The following is a 20338-nucleotide window of genomic DNA, read 5'->3' as shown; positions in this document are numbered from 1 at the left end:
AGTGGAGACACACTCCCACCCTCAGACATTCTGAAACTGGAACCAATAGGACACCCATGAGGAGGGACTCTCAGGCACAGGGGTAGCTCTCACTATTCTCCATGGAAACTGCTGGCTCAGTAGCTGTTGCCAAGTTTCAGAGCAACAAACAGCTCCAACTAACACCAGCACAGGGAACAAACCCCTCACTACAAAATCCCCCATGATCCCAAACAATTCAACCATCCCTTCCAGCCCCCACCCAGCTCCTTTTATACACACAACCTGCACTCACCTGACACCGATCAGACCAGAAGCAGCAACACTGAACAATGAACCAGCCCCAGTCTCTGCAATTTCCACCAATGAGTGAACTCATGGATTTCTTACCAGGAGGGCCTGGTCCATTTGGGCCAATAGGAATGGCTGTGAGTTGTTGTGCTGTCACCTGACTGCATTCAGCTCCACAAGTTCTCATGATGAAGGGGCTCCTGAGTCCAATCATCAAACATGGATCATTGATGCGGAGGGTGACTGGTGGGTGTGAACCCAGGAGTGTGATAGTGAGAAATACAGACAGATCATCAGAGAATGGAGTTTGGAAACAGGGTTTGTGCTGAACAAGAGTAAAGTTTCTCATACTTATCTTGTCACTGCACTTGACTCTGACCATATTTGATTGGGACAGTGTTGAGCAAGCTTTACTTTTCATTACAAACTTTGTGGTACCTCTCCTGAGCATGTTTGCTTGTGACAGTGTGGAAGGAACTTTACTCTGTATCTAATCCCATGCTGTACCTGTCCTATCAATGTTTGATATGGTCAGTGTGAATGAACTTTACTCTGTATCTAATCCTGGGCTGTACCTCTCCTGGTAGCATTTTATATGGAGAGTGTAGAATGTGCTTTATTCCTTAGCTAAACCACAGCTATCCCTGCCACTGTGGTTTTGATTGGGATCAAGTCAAGAGAGTTGGCATCCTCTTGAGCTGTGGTGAAACTTGTCCTAATTTTTCCTTCAAATGTATTTTTCTCTTGGTTTCAATTTTGGATGGAAAGTGCTCGTTGACCTTCCATTCTCACCCCTCAAAGAGATAGTGCTCTCTTGTTTTATTACTTGCCCATTTAATTTTTTGGTTACTGTGTGGTTTTGGGTCGTGCTGCCCAAGGCCAACATTTTAATGACCATCTCCCAACTGTCCTTGAGAAAGTGGGCTTGTGTAATCTTCTTAAAACTGTTAGCCAGGGGCTGATGACAGAGGGAGACGGAGAGGCAGAGGGGTAGGGAGAAATGCTGCTGACATCGCTGCCTGGGAGATGCTGACCAGATGCTGCAGAGAGAAAGGTGGCGATAGGGGGTGCCAGTCACAAATATCGCGAACAGGAGATACTGGATGTTAAAAAAATGCTGACATAAAGAAGGAAGCAGCTTGTGAACTGAGGATAACCCAGATCTAGGAGCTTGCCTGAGACGCTCAGCACCATCTGGTACCAACCAAGTTTTGCAAAAAAAATTAATTAATACAAAAGCCTTATTTGGATGAGGAGCAATGAGGTACTGCTACGTAAGTCTCTGATCCAAGTCCAATAAGGTAAACACAGAACATAGAACAGTACAGCACAGTACAGGCCCTTTGGCCCATGATGTTGTGCCAAACTTTTACCGTAAACCTAAGGTCTATCTCACCTCCACCCCTACCTTATACTATCATCCATTTCCCCATCTAATAGCCACTTAAATGCCCCAAATGAGGTTGACTCTACTACCCTCTCCAGCAATGCATTCCACACCCCTCCGGCTCTCTGTGTAAAGAACCTACCTCTGACGTCTCCTCTATATCTACCTCCACTTGCTTTAAAACTATGTCCCCTCGTAATAGTTACTTCCACCCAAGGAAAACTTCTCTGGCTGTCCATCTGTACCTCTGATCATTTTGTACATCTCTATCAAGTCAACACTCACCCTTTGTCGTTCTAAAGAGAAAAGCCATAGCTCTCTCAACCTTTCCTCGTAAGATCTTCCCTCCATTCCAGGCAAGATCCTGGTAAATCTCCTCTGCACCTTTTCCCATGCTTCCACATTTTTCCTGTAATGAGGTGACCAGAACTGGACACAGATGTGGCCAACCCAGGCTTTTGTATAGCTGGAGCATAACTTCACGGCTCTTGAACTCAATCCCTCCATTAATGAAAGCTAACACACTGTGTGCCTTCTTAACAACTCTATCCACCTGGGTGGCAGCTTTCAGGGGACTGTGGACATGAACCCCAAGATCCCTCTGCTCCTCCACACTGTCAAGAATCTTTCCGTTAACCCTGTATTCTGCTTCCAAAATGAATCACCTCACACTTTTCAGGGTTCAACTCCATCTGCCACTTCTCAGCCCAGCTCTGCATTCTATCAATGTCCCTTTGTAACCTAGAACATCCATCCGCACTATCCACAACTCGACCCACCTTCGTATCATCCGCGAATTTACTAATTCACCCTTCCACTCCTACATCCAAATCATTTACAAAAATCACAAATAGACGAGGACCCAGAACAGATCCTTGTGGTACACCACTCATAAATGAGCATGTTGAATATTTTCCATCCATTACCACCCTTTGTCTTCTAAGGGTCAGCCAATTCTGAATCCAATCTGCCACATTTCCTTGATCAAGTTTTCCTTGATCCTATCTGCCAAGGTTTTCTCATGCCCCCTTATAGGTCTCCTCAGCCCTTTCTTCAGCTCCTTCCTGGCTAACTTGTATCCCTCCAGAGCCTTTTCCGATCCTTGTTTCCTAAACCTAATATAAGCATCCTTCTTCCTCTTAAACAGTCGTTTGACCTCTCTCGAGAACCAAGGGTCCCTCACTCGACCACATCTTCCCTGCCTGCTCGGGACAAACATATCAATCACACGCAGTATGCATTCCTTAAACAATCTCCACATTTCTGTAGTGCTCTTCCCTTACAACATCTGTTCCCATTTTATGTTACTCAGTTCTTGCCTAACAGAATTACAATTACCCTTCCCCCAATTATAAACCTTACCCTGCTTTATGTACCTATCCTTTTCCATGACTATTGTAAAAGTAACAGAGTTATGATCACTACCGCCAAAATGCTCTCCGACCAACAGGTCTAAAGCTTCGCCCAGTTCATTGCCAAGCACCAAATCCAAAGTGGCCTTTCCTCGTGTTGGTCTATCTACATACTGTGTCAGGAATCCTTCCTGAATGCACTGGACAAAATCTGCTCCATCTAAACTATTACATCTAAAAAGTTTCCAATCAATATTTGGAAAGTTGAAGTCACCCATGACTACAACCCTGTGACTTCTGCACCTTTCCAGTATCTGCCTCACAATCCGCTCCTCCACTTCTCTGCAACTATTAGGGGGTCTGTAAAAACCCCCAAGAAAGTGACTGCTCCTTTCTTGTTCCTGACCTCAACCCAAACTGACTCTGTAGACATATCATTCTCGAACTGCCTTTCAGTAGCTGCTATACTCGCCCTGACTAGCAATGCCACTCCGCCGCCTCTTTTACCACCCTCCCTACTTCTTTTAAAGCATCTAAATCCTGGAACTTCAAACAACCATTCCTGTCCCTGACTTACCCAAGTTTCTGTAATGGCCACAACATCATAGTTCCAAGTACTGACCCATGCTCGAAGTTCATCCGCCTTATTTCTGGTACTTCTAGCATTGAAGTATACACACTTGAAACCATCCCTATGTCCACAATTACGCTCCATCGACCACATTTCTTTATTAACAACCTCACTCCCTGTTGTGTCCATTGGAAGGCTGAATACCTCATCCTCTGAATGACTAATCTGGTTCCCCAGCCCCTGCCAATCTGGTTTAAACCATCCCGTATAGCTCGACCAAACCTCCGTCCCAGGATATTTGTGCCCTTCTGGTTCAGGTGCAAACCCATCCTTACTGTACAGGTCCCACCTTCCCCAGAAGGTGCTCCAATTATCCACACAATGGAAGCCCTCCCTCCTACACCAGTCCTGTAGCCACGTGTTTAGCTGCACTCTGTCCCTGTTTCTTACCTTGTTATCATGTGGCACTGGTAGTAATCCAGAGATAAACTACCCTGTTTGTCCTGGACTTCAGCTTCCAACCTAACTCCCTGTACTCGTTTTTCACATTCTCAGTCCGTTTTCTACCTATGTCATTGGTACTGATGTGTACCATGACTGCTGGTTGCTTACCCTCCCCCTTAAGGATCTTGAAGACACGATCCGAGACATCATGGACCCTGGGACCCGGGAGGCAACATACCATCCGCTCGTCTTGTTTGCGTTCACAGAACCGCCTGTCTGTGCCTCTTAATATCGAGTCCCCCACTACAATTGCTCTCCTATTCTCCCCCCTTCCCTTCTTTGCCATAGGCCAGGCTCAGTGCCAGACACCTGTCCGCTATGGCCTTCCCCTGGTAGGTCATCCCCCCTAACAGTATCCAAAACAGTATCCACCGCATCCCAAAACCAGTCCAACTCGTCCCTGCCTCCCTAACCTGTTCTTCCTCCCACCTATCCCCTCCTCCCACCCCAAGCCGCACCTCCATCTCCTACCGACCAACCTCATCCCACCCCCTTGACCTGTCCGTCCTCCCTGGACTGACCTATCCCCTTCCTAACTCCCTACCTACACTCACCTTTCCTGGCCCCATCCCCGCCTCTTCGACCTGTTTGTTTCCTCTCCACCTATCCTCTCCTCTATCCCTCTTCTATCCGCCTCCCACTCTCTCCCTATTTATTTCAAAACCCCCTTCCCCTCCCCCTTTTCTGATGAAGGGTCTAGGCCCGAAACGTCAGCCTCTCTGCTCCTATGATGCTGCTTGGCCTGCTGTGTTCATCCAGCCCTGCACCTTGTTGTCTCGGATTCTCCAGCATCTGCAGTTCCTACTATCTCCAAAACAGTATACTTGTTATTGAGGGGAACGGCCACAGGGGATCCCTGCACTGTCTGCCTATTCCCTTTCACCCTCCTGACAGTCACCCAGCTACCTTTTTCCTGTACCTTGGGTGTGACCACCTCCCTATAAATCCTTTCCAATCACCCCCTCAGCCTCCCGAATGATCCGGAGTTCATCCAGCTCCAGTTCCAGTTCCCTAACACAGTTTTTGAGGAGCTGGAGTTGGGTGCACCTCTTGCAGGTGAAGTCAGAGGGGACACCACCAGTGACCCTTACCTCCCACATCCTGCAAGAGGAGCATGCAACTGCCCTAGCTTCCATTCCCTCCACACTAGATTTCCAGCAGAATAAAAACTTACCAGCCCTCCACACAGTCTTTTCTTTTTGGTTGGGAGGAGGAGGACGGGTCGGAGACACTACACGTGTCGTGTTTTGGGTTTAGCCAATGCCGGAATATATTAGTTCCCTCCATCCGCTGAAAGCAAGAAGGCCCCTGCTGCATGAGGTAAGTTTTTATAAGGAAAAGCTTACCTTCCCGGCTGCACCCTGGCTTACGCTCTCACCACTCCCGCCGCTGAAAGCAAGACACGCGATATGAGGATTAGCCCGAACCAACAGGGGAAAGACAGCACAGGCTTGAAGAGATAAGGAGAAAGGATACAAGGATATGGCCAGTGAAAACTGCGGAGATCAACTTTCACAGACGCACACCCCTCGTCAGGGACGTGGTGACCCTGATATCGAGTGCAGTGACTGGCCAGCATCGATCCTCGGCAGCAACAGCAGCTATTCTGCCCGATATGAGCTTTTATATTCTGTGATTATTCTGGAAGTGTTAGGAACCTTTTGTGTGTACAAATAGGTTCTATGTCTTTCAGGAAAACATATGAGTTACTTGTGTATTGCCGAATGTATAAGCCATACATGTACCTTTTCATAATAGGTAAATAAAAGAGATTAGTGAGTTATGGTAAAAACGACTCCTTCTCTCTGTATGAGACAATAACTGGAGCCGGTGGTCAGCAGGATTCGAGAGGTTTTGGTGCCGAAACCCGGGGCCTGAGGATAAATCTCTCCATCGAGTCAGTGGAAGACTCGGGTCAGATCGAACTGAAGCTCAAGGTTAGAGGGAAGACCTCTCTGTGTCAGCGTGGGACACTATTTGAACCGAACCGGCAAAGTCCAGAGAGAATGGGAGCTTGGGGTTAATCTGTGGGCACTAGTATACAACAATAAATCAGGAGGAAATAGACTGCCCCAATTGGAGGGAACTCCTCCAGAAGTACGTCATAGGGAAGGGCCACAATACGGGGAATACATAGGTCACACTAGGAAGAAGGGACAGTCCGCTGGGGAAGCATTTTGGCAGCTTGTCCAGACAAAGCTGTCGAATAAGAAATGTAAAATGGTCCAGAAGGTGGTAGGGATCAGCTGTTTTATTGTAAGGATGCATAGAATGCTGACAGGAAGTTAAGGCGGAGAAGGTAGACAGGGAAAAGCTAGAGTAAGAGAATAAGAGACTTTGTGAGGAGGTAGCCTGCCTCAGTCAGAGAGAGTAACCAATCAGCAGGGACAGAAGAATACGGACTTGGTACGTATGAACCAGTACCAGGTGCAGTGTGAGAAACTGCTTAGTGATAAGAATAAGTGAGAGGGAAAAGTCCAAACAGTTAAAGATGAAATGGAAAAATGGAAGGAAAAACGTAATGATTTAAAAGCTGCAATGAACTTGATCCAGAGAGCCATTCAGGAAATGAGGAGTAGTGCTGCAGATCACACGAAATGTCAGAGTCAGATAGAAAGGCTGCAAGGTCAGCTCGCTGCACACAGAGACATAATGTGTGTCTTTGTGTCTGTAAGAAGTGGGGAAGGCAGTGAAGGGGACGTGGATTGGGATGATTTAGCAGACGGAGCTGCTAGATATGGTCATGATGATGGGGAGCCTCTGCCAGCTTATGATCCAGTTGTCGGAGATTCTATTGGCTCCAGTCGTAATGGGCCCCCTGCCGTATGCACTACAGGGGGTTTAGGGGCAGATAGTCAGGTGGCAGAAGGTGGGAGGGTTGTATATTATACCCCATTGGGGGTGCAGCGGTTGAGGGACATTGTGAAAGATAGCGGGGCATGTATGTCCGGGGACGGTCCTCAGGAGCTGTTCTGAACGGTCAGTCAACAGAGAGAAATACATGGTTTAGATAACGCTGAGGAAAGAAAATTAATAATAATGTGCCTGCACCCACATCTACACTCTGCCTTACCAGAAGAGCAGAAAGTTAGTAGAGGCACAACTCAGGCTTTAAAAGACCAGGAGTGAGATGTCATAGGCACTAACAGAGGGGACCCAGTGGAGGCGCTGACAAACGGTTACCAAAGGAAAGGTGAACACCCCACTGCATTTACTGCACGCCTTTGGGTAGTGTTTCAGGGGCTATATGTAAGAGTGAGGATCATGAAGTGCAACGACTCATTGTAGGGCACTCAGCAGTTACGGCAGGGACACATTGATGGATTCACTACAAAAGCGTTGATGAAGTTATTAAAAAAAGAATGTGACCTGGGAGTGGAATCCAGAAACACACACAGGCCATTGCAGCTCTGAAACAAGCACCAGCTACCGCACCTGCTCTGAAAGCACCAAATCCAAATCAACCCTTTTCACTGCAGGTAGCCACCAGAGACACTGCCCTCTCAGCAGTTCTGTTACAGGAGACACATGGGAAATGAATACCAGTAGCGTATGCCTCGAGCATGCTCTCACCGATGGAGAAGGGTTTTCGGTCTGTGAAAAACACCTGCTCGCTGTTTATTGGGCAGTGCGGCATTTTACCGACATCGTGGGGTTGAACCCTCTTACGATACTAACAGAACACACCCCCGTACAACTCCTATTGGATGGAAGGATTAAAGACGGTTCAGTCAGTCAGAATAGAATCACTGGGTGGACACTGTTGTTACAGGGAAAGGGATATCACTGTGAAGGGAGTAAAAGCCACTACTGTGTTTGCAGATAATTTATTGTACCAGGGAGAGAAACACGAGTGTCAACTGATCATTACAAATGGTCCCAAGGACCCATTTGTGTCAAAACAAAAAGGAAGGGCTAAAACATGATCGAAAAATAGGAAAGTCAAGGAGAAAGTAACGGAAGAAACCCATTTTAAAATTTTTGAGTATGGTTCTTCATCAGTACAGGAAGGCGAAAGGAGAACTGGCTGTGGGGTAGACATGGAGGATGAGAACGGAGGATGAGAATTGACCCAGAATATGGAGAACATGGGCTTATCATAGTAAGAAGAAAGAAATTGTAAGTAAGAACAGAAATTACACTTGTATGTTACAGGTTTTACCTGGGATGAGGGGAGAGATACATTTTGTAAATATCGGAATTATCATTTTTGGGACTATGGATGAGCTGGTTTCGGAGTCATCACGACAAGTGACTATGCCTTGAGCAGTGTCAAGGCTGGAAGAATATTCACTGATCAAGAACGACTCTGCTCCACAGCGCAAGATAATACGAACTAATAAGGGAAGCAGAGTGGACTTAAATGTATATTATATGGGAGCAGATGGGCTGGCATGCACGGGTAAGATGTTGGTTTAATGGAAGGAACAGTGATGCAATTTTCACGAAACAATGTTCAGGAGGTGACATTGGCTGTAATCCCAGAAGAACAAATTACTAGTCATTTTATCGACCATTTATTGAGCAACCATTTGGAAGTGACAGTTGAGGTAAAATCATTGTTCACTGGGACCGCACTGATTTGAATATAGACTGGGAAAGTGACGCATACCAAAGACTGGAGCGGCTACTCAAAGCAATTCAAGAAAATTGGTTGGATCATTATTAATTGTACACGGGAAGAATTGATACAGGAGGGAGATAGATGATAAAAGGCATTGAGAGATGTGGACAGGTGCTTCTGTCGGGGATCGGGCCCTTCATAATTTTCAGGGCCCGTAGGAAGCCTATGACCCTGTGTCCCCCAGAGATTAAAACCACACCAGAACCTAGATGCAGTGAGTCACAGCACAGAATGGAAGGTGTGGGTCTGGTACTAGGGGAGACAGGAGAATCTGTCACTTTTGGTACCAGGATATCGACATGTGCAGGTAGTCTTTAATTTGACTGAAATGACTGCTCCAGAACAGAGCCCATCCGCTACAAACTGTCTCTGTGTCCACCTCCTTGATGAACAATTGAGCAGGAGTGAGTTTATGAGCAACAAGAATAGAAAGAAAAGAGGACTATTTGAGTTGGCCAGGGGCAGGATATGCATCAGGAGTGGCAACTGTCAACACCTTGGACACAGTAGAATTAGAAAGTCAGATACAATCCCTTCAGCAGAAAATGCAGCTCATTACTGGGCAAGGTAACTTAGACCAGATATGGACCAACCAGAGAGTTTGGGATGGGTCACAAGTGACACTGGACACAGGTGAATTTCTAAAAGCTTTACAGGAATCATTGAGCCTACGGCCAATACTTCTGTGGAGGCCCACAAGGCCGAGGGGTGTGCCATGTACACCAGCTGGATGTTGACAATGATTGGGACTAATTTGCTACAACTGCATGCTCACCATGTTCCAGACTGGGTGTTAGATGAACAATTAATCACTTGGGTCAGAGAAAAGGAACCTCTGTGTCACCTCAGACATTTGACCTTAACCAACAGGACATTGGGTACTTGTGACAGTGATAATGGGAGGTATTATGTTGGGGCAGTGTTTCATATTCCCTGACATGGAAATAATTTGACTTACCTTTTAAAAAGAGTCCATAATGTGGGAGAGTACCATGGGAGTACTTGGATATGATGAAAGTAACCCACTATTTCATGCTATGGTAAGGGGTTGTGTTGAGAAAGGGGTAGATTTGTCAAAATGTCACCAAAGAGGGGATCACTGGGCCTGCCCTGATGAGATAACGAGACAAAGACTTACAGATTGCAGCTTCAGCACCTCAGAAAATTGTTCATTGTCTATTCTCCTGGTGAATAACCAGTCCTTATTACAACATGCTGTTGGGGGGCAAACGTATTATACAGCCACAGCTATGAACCATACCAAGGGAAGGAGACAATTCCCATTGGAAGGGCACAATGTGGCTATTAATAATGTGATCTCTGATTTGAAGATTGGTGAGCAGGTGCTGCCCCAGCCAATAACCAGTGTGGTGATAAGGGAAAACCTCACAATTCAACATACGGATACAGATCAGGACCTACAGAGGTTTGTTCCCACAGAATTACCACCCATTCCACACCTGACAGCAGATTGGTCACGTATAGTGGGGCAGGCGAAAGACATAATTCATCAGTGGATTAAACACACTCAAATAGTGAGAATTCATGTTGATAAAGCAAAGGAGTTCTTGCGGGATCCCAGATCGTGGGACAGCTTCTGGAATTGGGGATCCAATGTTCAAACACATCCATGGATCAGAATTCTGTCACACATTGCTGTAGTGGTGATCCTCGGTGCATTAATAATTATTGTATTTAATATATGCCAGTTTAGAAGGTGGAAAGAAGAAAGTATGCAAAGATTGGTCATCGAGGGTACAATGAAATGGAAGTGCTACAAAACCACTGTGAATTAATGATTTGCTTGTTATTGTCTGTATGTTTTTTGTTTGTTTTGTTTGATATATAATTATTCTATACATGTTACTTATACACATGTGCTCATTTTTGTGTTTTACTGTAGTGGTTATAACAATGTCAATGTGATAGACCCACTGGGGGACACTTATGGTCCCAGGAGGAATTCATGGAAAGGGACAGGGAATCATCCGAAGATAAGTATCATTGGACCACGAGGGGGAAGGTGTTAGCCAGGGGCTGCGGCGAGAGGGAGAGATAGATAGAGAGAGAGAGAGATATGTTGGGGAGGAAGGAACAAGAGTCTGACAGAATTACAGTGGAAATATAGTTCCAAATCAAGGTGGTGTATGGATTGAAGAGTGCATTGCACGTCCTGGTGTTTTCTTCCTGATGGTAATGGTTGTAGATGACGGGACTATCAATGGAGCCTTGGCAAGACGCTACAATGCACCTTTTTCGATGTTACATCCTCTGCCACTACCCACCAATTGGGGAGTGAGTGAATGGAAATGATGGTGTATAGGGTGTCAGTTTGGCTTCTCTGTCCTCGACATTGTCGTGTTTCTTCAGTTATGTTGGAGCTGCACTCATCCAAGCAAGTGCGGAGTATTCCATAATTTTCCCAACTTTGAGATGGTTGGTGATCGACAGGCTTTAGGGAGTCACCAAGTGAGTTTCTCAGGTTTCGTAGCCTCTTACAATGTCACAGTCAACTTAAGAATTGTGGTGTCTGTTGTCTGTATGCAAATTGTAAATACCAATTGGGTATTATTGGTCTGGAAGATGAGTTGTAATCTGCATTAGTGACCATTTTCTAGAACAATTAATTGACGTCTCAAAAATAAATGGAATAGTTTTGATCCAATATTTTATACTAAAATGTCGTTTCTCAGTAATTTAACAAGAAGGCTCTTCCGAGAATACGTGCCCATAATAAGGTTACAATTCCTAACAGTATTCCAAATCCAAATTAAGAATTTTATACAAGTACATAGTTATGAGGGTCAGACAGACTCAGGTTAAATGTGACTTAATATATCGTGTGAGCTTAATGTATCAATTTTCAAATATCAAGATGAGTTACTAATGTTAGAACCTATAACATGGGTCACATCACTCTGAAAAAATAATGAAACATTTGTTACTGTGCCTGATATCTAAACAATTTGGATATGATGTTACATGCAAGTCACTGCCACATATCCCTGATTGGTGGATTGCATATTTGCTTTGAGACAGACACAACAAAGTGGGTAAACAGATTGGAAGATGGATTGGGAAACAAACAGTGGAATACATCTGAAAAAATGTTAGCAATGCTGTTTGTAGTAAAAGTCTGAGATAACAAGGTGTAGAGCTGGATGAACACAGCAGGCCAAGCAGCATCAGAGGAGCTGGAAAGCTGATGTTTCGGGCCTAGACTCTTCCTCAGAAAATGTCTAAAAATGTCTAAAAACTATGTAGTAAAAGTCTATCTAGTTCACTAATGTCCTTTAATAAACAAAGCCTGCCATCGTTACATGTTCTGGTCTACATGTGACTCCAGACCCACTGAAATGTGGTGACCGACTTATAACTACCATCTTGGCAATTACAGATGGGCAAGAAATGTCACTATCTGGTGACTCCCACGTTCCATGAATGAATGAAAAAGGTGCTTAATCAACAGGACAATGTCAAAGTTCAGTCCATGCCTTACCAATGGAATTCAGGTTTGTACTGTGATAAAAATTGAGATTTGTAATATTGCTGTGAATCATGTACAGATTGAAAAATGAGAGAGATTCAGAAACCAGCAAAGCAGAAACAAAAAACAAAAGAAATGGGGAGAATATAAAGCACATGAGCAATTTAATCATGAGTGTAAGAATGGGGTTTGAGAGCTCTTCCAAACATATCAAATAGGAGAAGAGTAGCTTCTGAAGGCAGAGACATGAGTATTTTACGAAGGACATTGTGATAATGGCGGAGACCTTCACTTAGTATTTCTTCTCTGACTTCAAGAAGTCAAATTGTGTGTTGACCTTAGTTACATATATATTGGAGTTCAAGAATAAGGAAATCTTGGTATAATTGGACAGGTGTTTAGTGAGAACTGTGCTGAGTTTTATCTAAAAATGGCAATACCATCGTCCCCTTCTCCAACGTGTTCAGACACCATATCCTTGACCAAAGAAGGCAGCTTCAGAATAGCAGTCTTTCCCCAGGGTACAGCAGCCTTTTAAAGATGGCACAAGTGCCAGGGAGACTGGTCTTTTGGCGGATATCCAGTGAGTGGTGAGTTCTTCGGGGAATGGCATGTGGTTAGTTAGGGCTGGAATCAGACGTGAGGGACACCAATGGGGCAGCGTAGATATTTAATGAGGTATAACTGGTAAGATGTGATAAATCTGACTCCAATTCACATGAGAAACTGTGCAAAAATATCAGCGCAACTTGCACATATTCAAAAGAAGATAACATACAGCCCTGTGTTTTTAAACATAAATAAAGGCAATGATGAGAGCAAGAAAACAGAGCAGCCTATGGTGAACTGGTAAAGGTTAAAGGAAATTCAAGAGAGATGCAGCAGCAGACATTGGCCGGGACAGTTCAGAACATACAAAGTACCTGTCTTCCAACAAATGGAACTGAATACGTTGTTGGAGCTGTGGACTGACAAGTGCCTGGGCTCTGATGGACCTCATCCTAGGGTTGGAAAAAAAAGTGGCTAATGAGGTAGTTGATGCATTAGCATTAATTTTCCAAAATTCTCTTGAATCAGGAAAGGTCACATTGGATTGGAAGAATGCGAATGTGTTCAAATGTCTTCAAAAAGGACGTGAAACTGAACACAGAAAACTGCAGGGCAGTTAGGTTATCATTTGACATAGGGAACATGTTAGACATTAGTGTTATAAGAAGCTACAGGTTAGCAGTGCACTTAGAGACTTTCGATGTAATCGGACAGAGTCAATATGTTCACGAGAAAGAGAAATGATCATTGACCATTTACAATTAGTCAAGGAAGTAATGCGCTGGAGATAAAGGGGAATGAGTGTGTGTAATGACCTTAGATTTCCAGAAGATCTTTGATAAAGTGCCATAGTCAAGGTTATTGCAGAAAATATTAATTTAAATGACAAAGATGAAAGGGCAGAAGATATGGTCACCAAATTTGCTGTTGATACAAAGATCAGTCGGACAGTAAACTCTGAAGCGGACGTAAGGTTGAAAAGATATGAATAGAAGAAAGAACAAAGAACACCACAGGACAGCAACAGGCCATTCGGCCCTCCAAGCTTGTGCGGACACAGTTTGGCCTTCCATATTAAAAGTATCTTCACTTAAAGGATCTGTATCCCTCTATTCACTTGCTATTCATGTATTTCATCGAGGTGTTTCCTGAATGCTGCTGTTGTGTCTGATTCCATCACCTGCTATGGCAATATGTACCAGGCAGGAATAGGTTAAGTGAGAGGGCAAACATCTGTAAAATGGAGTATAATGTGGGGAACACGAAATTGTCTGTTGTGGAGGAAGAATTTAAAAAAAGGATATGATCTAAAAGGTGTTGTAAATCAGTACAGTTGGCTTCTTAAATGTGTGAAATAGAGTACAGGAGCAGGGGGGTCTTGAATTTATAAGGAACACTGGCTGGAGCTCAGCTGGAGTATTGTGTACATTTCTGGGAGGTGATGTTGAATTTATATAAGACAAAAGAAAGACGGGAGAAGTTGGGAGTGATCTCCTCGTAGAGAAAAAGACTATGAGAAAATCTCAACGTTTTCAAAATCATGAGGGCCCGACACAGAGTGGATAGAGAGAAACTGCTCCCACTTGTAAATGGATTAAGAACCAAAGGGCACAGTTTATAAAAATGTTTTGTAAAAGAAGCAAATATGAGGTGAGTAGAAGCTCTTTCATACATCGAGTTGTGAGGGTATGGAATACAATGTCTGGAAATGTGGTGGAAGCAGGTTAAATCCAGGCATTGAAAATGGCATTGGATGTTTAAAATTTGCAGGGATACAGGGAGAAAGGCTGGAGATAGATCCAAAGTAAAAATTGGAACTGAACAAGTATAGGAACTGTGGACTGAATGGCCTCTTTCTGCACTGTAACAATTCTGTATAATTGTGAATGCTGCCTGTAGGAAATAGAATCAGCATAGAATATTTTCCACTTTGGCAAGAAGAAAAGTAAGCATTTCGTTTTAAATGGTGAGAGATTATGATTCACCAGTGACAGGAGTGCGATTGAATACTTCTCAGTTACCTGGATCGATGTAGCCCTATGAAGCTCAACACCATCCAGGAGAAAGCAACCTATTTGAATTCACCCAACAGGGGACTCAAGGAGGAAGGGAAACAAAAAACAGTTAACTATAGGTCAGTTAGCATAACTTCTATGATGAGGAAAATATTAGAGTCAATTACAGAGGGTGTAATTCAATTCCCACACTGGCTGAGGTTACCATGAAGTTTCCACATTCTCGTCCTGGCCTCTTGCCTGAGGCACAGTGACATCCAGGTTAAGTTCCCCGGCAGTCACCTCTATCTAATGAGGGAGCAGCAATGCAGTTCTTTGGAACAGCGGCAACGTTACCTTTAATTGGAGAATTTTTAGCAATACATTAAACGATGAAACAGACAGCATAGCTGCATGAAGGGGAAATTATGTCTGCAAAAATTTATCATTATTGTTTCATGAGGACACAGATTGGATAAAGGGGAAACAGCAGATATAGTATATTTGAATTTTTGGAAGGTTTTTGATAAGCTACATGTTAGGCACCTTAATAATAGTCCACGGTGTTGGGGATAGTATATCAGCATGGATAGGGGATTGGTGAACTGATAGAAGACAATGGGTGGAGTAGGAGGGAAACTTTCAGGGTGGCATTCTGTTTCTAGTAGAGTGTCACATGGGTCATTGCTGGGCTTACAATTATTTAAGGTAGATATTATTGACTTTGTTTATGGAAGTGAAAGTGTTCTGGCCAAGTTTGTAGATGATGCAGAAATAAGTGGGAGGGCAATCAGTCGGGATAACAGAGAGTGGAAGTCTTGCTAAAAGAATAAGCCGACATGTAGAATAGTGTGAACAGTTTTGGTCTCCTTATCTGACTAAAGGTATACTGGCAGTGGAGGCAGCCCAGAGATGGTTCACTAGGCTGATTCAAGAATAGAAGTATTTCCTCATGAGTTGAGTTCGATGGGCTTGCACTCATTAGAATGAAAGAATTAATGAAAATCTGATTGAAAAATAAGAGATTATTAGGGAGATTATCAAGATAGCTGCAAGAAGGTTGCTTACCCTTGTCGAGTAGCCTATTACCAGAGGACATACACTCAGTGACAAAGAAACATAGAAACTTAGCAAATAGGAGAAGGGGTAGGCCTTTTGGCCCTTTGGCCCTTTGAACTTGCTCTGCCATTCACTATGATTTTGACTGATCATCCAATTCATCCCTGCTCCTACTTTCTCTCTGTACCGTTTAACTTAAATAAAGGGAATTACAGTGAAATGAGGACAGATTGAGGAAATAGGAACTGTCTGATAGAATAGCAGGAATGACAGTAAGAAAGCAGTGGCAGAGATTTCAAGGGGTAAATCATGATCCCCAGTAATAATACATCCCAGTAAAGAGGAAAGATTCTCAGAGATGGTTAAACCAAACCTGACTAACCAAGGAAGTTCAGCAGAGTATCAAATTGTGGAAAAAGCAAGTGATAGCCTCAAAACTGGGATAAGTTTAGAATCTAGCAAAGGAGGATTAAATTTGTTGCCAAGATTAGTAGCTCGGGCAGTGGATGAGATTATAGACTTGCTCACCAAGCTGGTGTGCTTGATTACAAACATTTCATCACCCTGCTAGGTAACATCATCAGTGAATCGTTGGTGTTCTGTCCCACTTGTTATTTATATGTCTCGGTTTGCTGGGGTGTTTGGCACTTCTTCTGGTTCTGTTTCTCAGTGGTTTGTACACGGGGCCTAATTCATTGTGTTTGTTGATGGAGTTCCGGTTAGAATACCGGGCATGTCTCTTTTTGGCTCGTGCTATTATAGGTGTGTTGTCCCAGTTGAATTTTTGCCCTTCTTTGTCTGTGTGTATTGAGACCAGTGAGAATTGGTCGTGTCTCATGGTGGCTTATTGGTGTTCATGTATCCATATTCAGTTTCTTCCAGGATGGCCTATGTAATGTTTCTCACAGTCCTTGCATTGTATGTTACGTTTGTTTTACTGGTAGTTTTAGACCAACTAATGACAGAATTATCCACTGGCCCCTTCAACTTGCAACTGAAGATCCTGAAAGACTCAGTTACAGAGACAGTCGATGTCTTGATTGAAATTTTTGAAAAAACATTGCTTTCTGGAGAAGTACCAAAAGATTGGAAAAACTACCACTGTGACACCGAGTAAGAAAGGAAGGGAGGCAAGCGGAGAGGCTAGCAAAGCTGTTTGTTCTACAAGACTGATAGAAACTTGATAGGCATCTATAAAATTATGAGATGCATAGATAGGAATGCTTGGAAGAATCTTTTTCCCGCTGAGTTGAATTGTCTAATACGAGGGATCATTTGTTTAAAGTGAGAGGGTTTAAATTTCAAATGAGCTGTGACATATGAGTTTATGTCCAAAGAGAGTGGTAGGAATCTGGAATGCACTACATTGGAATGATAAGTGCATTTAAGGGACTTTTTAGATAAAGGTATCAATATACAAGAAACGTAAGGATATGGGCCCAAGGCAGGCAGAAGGGATTAGTTTAATTTGGTGTCATGTTTGTTTCAAGATTGGCTGAATGATTGTTTTGTGCTGTACTCTATGTTCTTTGTTCGATGGTCTAAAAAGCAGGTAACCATGGCTGATTAACAACCATATATTGCTCGATGTGTATTGGTATCAATTATTTCAGAAGTAATAGCAGAACATTTTCAAAACCATTATCTAAATCAAACAGAGGCAGCATAATTTCCTGAAAGTGGGATTTATTCACGTTTTTGAGGGAGTCTGAACCAGAGTGGAAAGAGGGAAAGCAGTGGATGTGTTATATTTGAATTTCAAATGGTAACCTGTGGTGAGTTAAGTCATAAGACTAAGATGGAGAGGAATTTCTTCCCTAAGAGGGTTCTGGGCCTTTGGATCTCCTTGCCACAGAGAGGTGTGGGAGCAGAGTCCTTGTGTATATTTAAGGCTGAGATGGATAGATTCTTGATTAGTAGGGGAATCAAGGGTTCTAGGGGAAAATCTAGGAAAGTGGATGTCAGTTATGTCAGAACAGCTATGGTCCTATTGGATTGAGGGGGCCAAATGGCTTATTCTTGTTCCTTATGGTCTGAAGAGAAATTATTCCGACTCTGCCAATCTATATTCTTAACCTGTGATCCTTGTTTGTGGACTCCATGGTCATTGGGAATATCCTTCCTGCATTTACCCTGCCTAGTGCTGTTAGAATATTGAGGGTTTCTCAGATATTTCCCCTTACTCTAAACTATCTACATTCACTGGAGAAGTCACATGACACCAGGTTACAGTCCAACAGGACTGAAATCCAGAGCTTTGAGCACTGCTCCTTTGTCAAGTGAAGGAGAATTCGAAGACCAACACCACAAAAGGTTGTGATTTAAAATAAACCTGTTGGACTATAACCTGGTACCTTGTGATGTCTGACTTTGTCCAACCCCACTCCAACACTGGCACTTCTGAGCCAGTTAATAAGTTCTAGTTGGTGCTGTCCCTTCATTCCTCAACTCTGCCAACCCAGGAATCAGTCTGGTAAATCTTTGCTGCTTTCCCTCCATAGCCAGAACATCCATCCTCAGGAAAGTAGACCAAACCCGAACACAATATTCCAGGTGTGACCACTGTCAGGCCCTGTACATTTGCAGCAAGGCATCCTTACTTCTGTCATTGATTCTGTTCCCTATGAGGGACAACATACCACTTATCTTCTTCACCACCTGCTGCACCTTCATGTAGACTTTCAGCAACTGGTGTACAAGGACACATAGGATTCATTGCATCTAACCCTTTCTCATTCTATTGCCATTCGGGTAGAAATCTACCTTCCAGTTTTTGTTTCTAAAGTGAAGAACCTCATTTATCTATGCTATGTGGCAAAGGCAGTACACTTACCCACTCATTCAACTTATCTAAATCACACCAAAGCACCTTATTATCTCCTTGAAAGTTCACCCTGTGTAATTGTAGCTGGTTTGGGAGTGGTTAGAGGGGAGAGAGTGTTACACCATATCTAACATATGTAGTACCTGCTCTTGGAACAGTTGTCTGGACAGTGCACAGGGAACTTTACTCTGTCCCTAACTTTGTACTGTGCATTGCCTGGGAATGTTTGATTGGGACACTGCAAAAGCTCTATTGTGCTGTAAAGAAGAAAGAAGTTAGCATTACACATACAGATTAAAGAATTGAGGGAGATTTACTCTGTAGCTAACTCAGTGCTGTCCCTTTCCTGGCAGTTGTTCTAGTTAGTCTGGTTCTAATGAAAGATGTCTCCATTCACCAATACTGAGTCCCATCACCACCCAGGGCCAACTCCAAGCTCATTTTGCTTACACTGTGCACCTCATTCTCCCTTGTTGCCACTGAACAGCCGACTGCACAACCGCTTCCTGACTTCCATGTTCATTCATGTTTCCCTCATCTCATGTATTGCTCTCCCCTGTCCCCAACCCCATCAAATCTGAACCTCCACCTCAAACCCTGACTCCTCTTGTAATTAACTTTGCCACAACAGAGAAGCCCTTTCTCACACTCATAACATATGATGCTTATCTTTCCTGGAATTTGAGCCCCTTCAATCAAGTTTGTACCCCTGAATCACCAACTCCACAACCATCCTCAGCAACATCAGATACACTTACATTGCATGTGCTCTGACCACACCCATCTCTCTCCTGTTTTAGGTAACAGGCTGCGCACCTGATATCCTGTACTGAGAACACCACTGTTAAGACTGCAGAGCTTGCTTTCAGTCCCTGCAGCAAAGCATTTTCCACCTGATGAAGTAATCCCCCTCACTGAGAATGTAGCACTCACAGAACCCACCAGATGTCAACTCCCCCTTCAAGAGGGATCAGCTTCTGTTGGGATCAAGGTAGTTAGCTCAGCCATGTTAAACAGTGTGGCCTTTTGGGCTATGGATTACTGGATAATTAAGGAATGTTTGGGCTTGAAGAGAGCACACCATGTCATGGCTACATAAGTGACACATGCAAAGACTGTTCAGGCCCACAGAACTGCTTTCACCCAGTGGGTTTGACCTGTCATTCCATTTGACAATGCACACAGCCACTGCAAAGTGGGACACATCCAGATTCAGCTGGCCAGATGGCTTTTGCCATTGACACATACTGGTCTGAAGAGCATCATGTCAATTCTGAACTACCCATGACATCATGGTGTTTGTGATTTTGAAAAAGTCACACTGAACATCCCAACTAATCCTACAAAAGCTTGCAGCATTCATTTCACAACTTGGTCAGCTTGAGTTGGAATTTAGTCTAAACCCTCCCTCACTGTAAGGAGCAGCGGAGACTGTTCCAGACTGTTACCAGCTGCAGAAATGAAAAACGGTAATCCAACACTCTGAGGCCCTGCCAACCCTCCACCCCTGCTTCAAGACAGCAGCATGAGGGTGGAGTTGAAAAAGCAGACATGAGCAGGGCATGTTCTACTCCAGACATCTCTGGATGAAGAAAGAGCTGCCCTCATGGCAATCTGACAGTTCACCAAGTCTTTCAGGATAAAATGCAGATGGATGTGTTCCCTTGTGGGAATTGTACATTGATGCACTCAAGGGAGTGAGTGCCATGGGCCCTTG

At 43.8% G+C, this 20338-nt stretch overlaps 1 protein-coding gene across 1 annotated transcript in view; it reads right to left on the bottom strand.

Annotated features, from left to right (window-relative positions):
* LOC125487232 (zona pellucida sperm-binding protein 3-like) overlaps window positions 1–20338 on the bottom strand; it is a 22698-nt gene that overhangs the window by 1435 nt on the left and 925 nt on the right. The window lies entirely within an intron of this gene.

Source organism: Rhincodon typus, chromosome 38 (genome assembly GCF_021869965.1).
Source record: "Rhincodon typus isolate 14 chromosome 38, sRhiTyp1.1, whole genome shotgun sequence".
Classification (NCBI taxonomy): Eukaryota; Metazoa; Chordata; class Chondrichthyes; order Orectolobiformes; family Rhincodontidae; genus Rhincodon; species Rhincodon typus.
Note: the sequence above shows the minus strand (reverse complement) of the source record. Positions and strands in the feature narration are given on the sequence as shown.